Genomic DNA, 6,980 nt, shown 5'->3' on the forward strand with positions numbered 1-6,980 from the left:
GTTGGTATATGCATGTTTTAATAAAGCTAAAATTGATCATTCCAATATAACACTGATTCACCCCCCCCCGCCCTTAGTGTTATTGGATTGCAATAATTGGTATCAAAGCCTTGTGCCTCGAAGGAAGTTTAACAGCTTGAGGAAGATCCTAAATCTAGAATCCATGGATATGGCTTTGGAGAAGCAACTTGAGATGGCACTTGAAGATTATGATGTTGAAAGGTTGAAGAACTTAAAGCTACAAGATGAATTAAATTTTGCTAAGGAATTCATTCTTGTCCTACAAGAGAGGTTATCATATGTTTAGGCTAGGAGGAAGGAACTTTTGCAAAGTCAGGATGATGAAGAGAAAGATGCACTTAAGGAACAATGTCAGAAATTGAGTCAGGAGAACATGGTTATGAAAAATGTAATGCAAGTTATAACTATGAGAATGTCTAAGGAGATTGAGCACTGAAAGAAAAAGGAAGAAAATCCCTAAAGAACAAATTTGAAGAATGTGGTAGGTTGGTTCATGAGAATGATATGTTGAGAACTGATTTAGTACAATCCTAGAGTAATGAACAAGAGCTTGAGAGACAAATGATAATCATAAGAGAAGATATAACTATTGCAAGTGAGTATAAAGAAAAATTCAAGATTAGCTCAGCACAACTAGATGAGTTTTTGAAGAGACAAAGGCAGATTGGAGATTCCAGTGGATGTAGATTTGAGCAAGGACGGAGTTCTGGTACTACTAATGAAGATCAAAACTATAAGGAATTGATAAGGCAATTTAATGCTTATAAATTTAATGGTAGATGTTCTGTTTGTAATAGATTTGGTCACATGGCTAGACAATGTAGAAACAAAGCAAATCAGAACCCTAATTCTGCTCTCGGTAAATGTTCTAAATGCAATAAGTATGGTCATAAGACAAAATATTGTAGAATGAATGTTAAATGCTATGCATGTGGAAAGTTTGGACATATGGCTAATCAATGCAGGTCAAGCAATTTCACTGGTTTTAGCAAAGCAATTCAAAGGAACAATATTACATGTTATGCATGTAATGAGGTTGAACATATTGCTAAATTCTGTAGAAGTAGAAATCCATCGGTTGGTAACGGAGGATCAAATGAGAAAGGGAAAGAGAAGGTTAGTGAAATCTGGCAAGATCATACTCAGAGATGGGTTAGGAAGACTGAAGAACAATCATCAGATGGAAATGCACCGATTACTTATTCAACAGAGGAGGTTGCTCCTGCACCGGCAGGTAGCTCATCCGATAACTGAGGCAGATGCCTTAGTGGTAGGCAAAATTCATGAAGATGTTGCATGCCCCAGGAAGAGGTTCTGGAAGATGTTCCAAACATTGGAGATGCTTATCTGACATGGATATGTTATGTTTGAGATCCAGTATCTTTCACCGGTAATCATTTATGTCAATGGAAGATTAGGGTTTTTCTCAAAGGTTAAAAGGTCGAATTCAATTCATTATTGATCACCCTGCATTCAGAGTGATTTCAGAGTGATTAAGAGCAAATAAGAGCGATCAAGGCATTTCAGAGCAATTAGATTTCTTCTAGAGTGATTTTACCGCTGACTGAAAGAATTTGTTAAGGGTTTTCACCGAAAGCGATCAACGGGTATTTATCTTTAAACATGGAAGCAGGATCATCATCTATTCCTATATTTTTTGCAAACCCAACTATAGTAGAGGTCAAGGACCACCCCAAGCCAATTTTCAAGTGGTATCCACATGTGGCTACCTTGGAAGATTCGGTTGGAGCATTTTCTCGTGTTCTGGAGAGATTTGTCTATGTTGAAGAGGTTAGGGCATACATACACTATCACATTGAAGACTTGGGAACATCTGAAATAAAGGGCATGTAAATGAGTGAGTTGATGGGAGAATCTGGAAAGATCCAAATAGCATATAAGAACATTGAAGATGTAGGGTTTACCGGCATTTTGGATATCCCAGAATTCGAAGATGAGATAATTAGGTATGTTTTGAGTAGAGTACATGGGGAGTTTATCTGGTTAGATAGACCTTACAGGATCACCAAGGAAGTCATCCAGGCAATCATCGGTTTACCATTGGTTGGGCAACATCTAGATAAGAAGGTTGCAAATGATTTCATCAACAAAATCATTGGCGCGACATCTGACAGGAGATCTATGAGAATAAGCACTATTACCGACACGGACATCAAATTCGGTAGCATGATCATCAGGTATAAGATAACTCAGTCAAACCAACTGAATTTTGTTTCCAGTTCTTGCATTTTTCGTTGCATACAAAATGATGAGAGAAAATGTGAAATTGGATCTATACGGTTGGATGTTAGATGAGTTATTAATGAACCTAGGAAAGATTAAGGGAGAAAAGAAGGGAACCTTCTGGTATGGCAACTTAATAGTCTGCTTAATGTTATTTTCATGAATGATACACCTGGTTTTGGTAAAAGGCAATGGGCATTTGACATCTCGGTAGGGAGACAATTGAAACAGTCAATTGCTACTTTAGGCAGTCAAAGAGATGATAAAATATGGGGATATTTCAAGGGGTTTTAGAAATCTATGAAGTCTAGGGAAAGGGTTCCTAAGCATATTGTAGAAAAATATTCAACTGACATATCCTGCATGGTGAAGAAGGGTGAAATACTTATGGAAGCGGTTAAGCCCTGGAATATTTGGATTGAGGAAATGGGATATGAGGTGGATGCACAGATTCTTGAGGCTTATGCAAAAATGTTGATTGATGCACCTATTGATGAGGCAGAGAAGCCCTATGGTACTGCAAAACAAAAATCACAAGAGGTTGAAACATAATTTAATCAGAAGAAGAGAGAGAAGTGGGAAGGAAAGGCTATCAATTTTTTTGAGAAGGTCTCACAAGACATCAACGCATTAATTGATGTTGTCCCGAAGAAAGGCAGAAAGAGGAAGAATCCAGAAGTACACATTGATGTTAGGCCCAATATGGAAAGCTAATGTACTGAGAGGGGAGGGGTGAATCAGTACTCCAAAACTTTTCTTTAATAATAACCTTACTGTTATGCATAAACAGAATAGTGCAGTAACATAAAATAAAGTTAAAACAAACAGATAACAATCATACATGATTCACTCCATAACACATATATTTTGGTTACGCAGAAACTCTTGGTTAGAGAGAAAAACTGCAGTGGGGATGGCACCCACAACTTCACTACTGCAATAATAAAGATGCTCGGTTAGAGCTACATGTTTAGCTATTTCTGATAGCTTACCCTGTTAGGAGTAACAAGATCTGTTAGATCTACCTTGCTAAAGGATTTCACAACATTATTCTGAATGTTGCACCTGGTTAGAGGCTTTACAATTTATAGACTTGGTTAGAGTCTTTTACCCTGTTAAAGGTTTCTCTTTCAACTTCACAATATTACAATAAAATCATTACAAACATCTGCAGCTTTACATCTGAAATGTTATAGCAGATTCTATGTGCTCAGAATAAGATTACCTTGCTTATAGCATACCTCGGTAACCCATATAGTAACTTGATAAACCCTTCTGTTTACTCTGTTCTTTGACTGTTCTCTAAAAACCTTCTTGGTGACCTTTGTGTCTCTGTAACAGTCTTCCTTCATACATATATGCACACACCTTGCTCTTTAATCCATGTTGTATAAATAGATCTCTTAAAATGGTGATCCAATTCATTGCTTTGATCTTACAAACAAGATTTCTTGAATGAATAATCTAAACAAAATATTTCATTGGTTAGATTGACCTTGTAATCATACACAATCTTCTAGTGCAATTTCCAATGTATAACGGTTAGATGTGCCTCGATTCTTGTAACACATTTTCATATGCATGTCCAAGTTCAATGTATCTGGTAACACGTTTCACTTGGTGAATATCAACTCGGTGTGTTAACTTTACTGCTCGGTAGCCATAAAAAGATACTCGGTAGACGGCTTCGGTGTACACTGTGTTCTGTGACTGCTTTCTTCTGTAACCCACTAGACTGTGCATACCGACTTCTCTATTTATACCAACTACATGATTCGGTAGTGCTAACCAACTAGAATGTATAATATGACTTTGAATATAAAAACTAATGGCAACTTGATAAGTAGTAACAATTGAGCCTATTACAGTATAGTCTGAATCTAAGGATGAAACGCCCTTGGCATTCAAGAGGGTTGTAAGGAAGAAAGCGGAGGAAACAAAGGTAGAATCTAAAAAGCAACTGGTTAGGAAGGTTACATTTAAAATACCAGCACAGAAGCAAGCACCAAAAGTAACCACTTCAGCTGCATTTGGTACTGCAAAGAGGAAGAAAAAGAATGATACCGATACAGCTATTCAATATGGTAATGTTCCACCTAAAACTTGTGTAGAATTAGTAGAAGAAATGACTAAGGATGGCATATTAAAAAAATGTACAATTTTACTATGATCATTTAGAGGTTGATGAACAAAGAGAGGTAGAGCAAGCAGTATTATTATACTTGGATAATTATAAGAAAGCCTTAATAGAAATAGAAAATCAAATACCGGCAGAATTGTATAATATGTTAGATGTTAGAAGACTGTCAACAATACAAGAAGATAAGCATACCAAAATTCAAGAGTTATTATCTGTTTGTGTTACTATTGCTCCAGGGGAAATGGAAAGCACACTTGAGGTGGCAGATAGAAAAGTCTTTAATAGAAAACATAGAATAACCAATCTAATGCTAGGAAGGGTAAAAGAAATAACAAAGGAGGCCCAAAAAGCATGGGTGAAGTTCTTTGGAGAGAACAAAGGTTTCTTTACTTCACCAGATTCAAAGACAGACACTATAGACACCTCGGTTGAAGGAAAAGGAAAGGGGATTATGGGTACTTCGCCCTCAAATTTGAAGAACATTAAGATAATGGAAATCAAGCCCCCGGTAGATACAAATGTATAGACAAATGTTGAGATACCAGTTAACACAAAGAGTGAAAAAGTTAATGATGTATAGAATACTAATTTTAAGGATAACAGTCCTCCAGATACAAATGTTTAGGTTGAGGTTACAGTTCCTTCAAAGGAACTAATAGTTACAAAGACTACACCAAGTGGCAAAGCCACCGGTGCAAGTGAGGAAGTTATAAAGGATAAATCTTTAGAGGAGGAGAAAGCGGAAACTGGCAAAGAATCGGTAGTAGGTTCATCATTGTTATCAATTGACACCTCGCAGGTTGTAAAGAAAAACATAACCAAGATGAGTCCTACTGAACTCATGATGATGGCAGCACAAAAACTAATGAAGGAGGGATCTACATATAAAGGGATCATTGATCAATCAATCACTGTTTTACACAAACTAGTCCTGGAGTGCAAGATTGGCAATGAAGTGAGCCCATTCGGTAAGCTTAAGACAATTACTAAGCATATTTCAAAGGATTTTCAATCCTTACAGCAGATTTCAAACCGACAAGCACTGGAGAGGTTCGCTTAGGCTAAGAGAGCTGCATTTGATCAGGTGATTTAATTTGAGAAGAAGAAGATTGATAAAAAATTGAAACTGATAGAAAACTCTTTGAAGCAGTGTACAAATATTTATAGGGTATGTTGTAACACTGATATACTTACAGTTAATATGGATAAGAAGATAAAATAATTTTAGGAGAAAATTGCAAATATAGCTAATTATTTTGATGGATTGACTTCATTGACTACGTCCATTGATGGTCAAGTTTTAATTTTGGAAGCCTAAATTTCTATTCTTGAGAAGGAAAGAGACCAAATTATAAGAAGAGCCAAAAGTCTGAGAGGCTTGGTGATTCCCCGATTGGATTCACTCAGTGTACATAAGAAAGAATGTATGGATATGGTGGGAAAGCCCACACCGACAGAGGTAAGTGAGAAAGAGTCATTTGCACATATATTAAGTGGACTTGCATCTATTTCTGACACTTTCAAAACTAGTTAGGATACTTATCTTGAGCCACTAGAGAAGGCCTATCCAAAAAATTTGAAATTTGTTAAGCTTCGGTAAGATATTTTTGAGATATTCATTGTACAGTTTTTTGGATCTTTGACATTCTTTTTTTTTTATGGCATTGATGTCAAAGAGGGAGTGATATAGATGTGAAAAATAATAGAAGGATTTGTATACATTAGGGGGAGATATGGAGATATGGAGTATTTTGCATTAAAGAATATTCAACTCAGGGGTTGCAGGCAAGACAGAACCAGCAGATGAAACCTTGACCATTTTTCACATGAGTGTTGCCATCAATGCCAAAGGGGGAGATTGTTGGAAATTGACACTCAATTGGTTGGTTTCACTATGTTGTCATTGATGGAAACATGGTATCTTAGTCCGGCTTCATGTTTTGGTTCAATTGTGTACCGGCAGGCACTTCACAGACACTACATTGGCACCAGTAGGACAGAAGGATTTCTTTGGTTACCGGCAATGCAAGTCGACGTGGTTTAGAATATGGTTATCGGTATTGAAGGCTGACATTTCTTGGATCCGGCATTGACAATTGTTTTTAATATTTATGCATTCATGTTATCTAGCCGACATGTAATTTGATATTGTAATTATCTTTGTAAGCCGACATAAGGCATGATAAATTGTATAGGGTATATAGGTCAGTTGGATTAGATCATTTTCAGATAGATAAGAGAGATGGTGATGAATATATGAATGTGATATAATGCAATATATATCAGAGAGATTATGTATGTGAGGATATTTATGTAAGGGTTATTCCAGTAAAGGGTTTAAGGTTTCAGACCGAAATAGATAAAGCTTAAACCAGAACTGTATTTTGGCATAGAAGATGTTATTTTAGCAGTTCAACACTTCTCTAGATTGTAGCCTGGATTTATATGTAGTCAATGAGGCTCCTTTTGTGATTGAGCAGTGTGTTGTAGGTTGTAAGCCTTCCTGCAACTGCAGGCCCCTTATATTTTGTAATATCTCTTCATATGGCTAGTGGATTGATATTGTGGGTCACAA

Source organism: Cryptomeria japonica, chromosome 10, assembly GCF_030272615.1.
Source record: "Cryptomeria japonica chromosome 10, Sugi_1.0, whole genome shotgun sequence".
NCBI classification, from domain to species: Eukaryota; Viridiplantae; Streptophyta; class Pinopsida; order Cupressales; family Cupressaceae; genus Cryptomeria; species Cryptomeria japonica.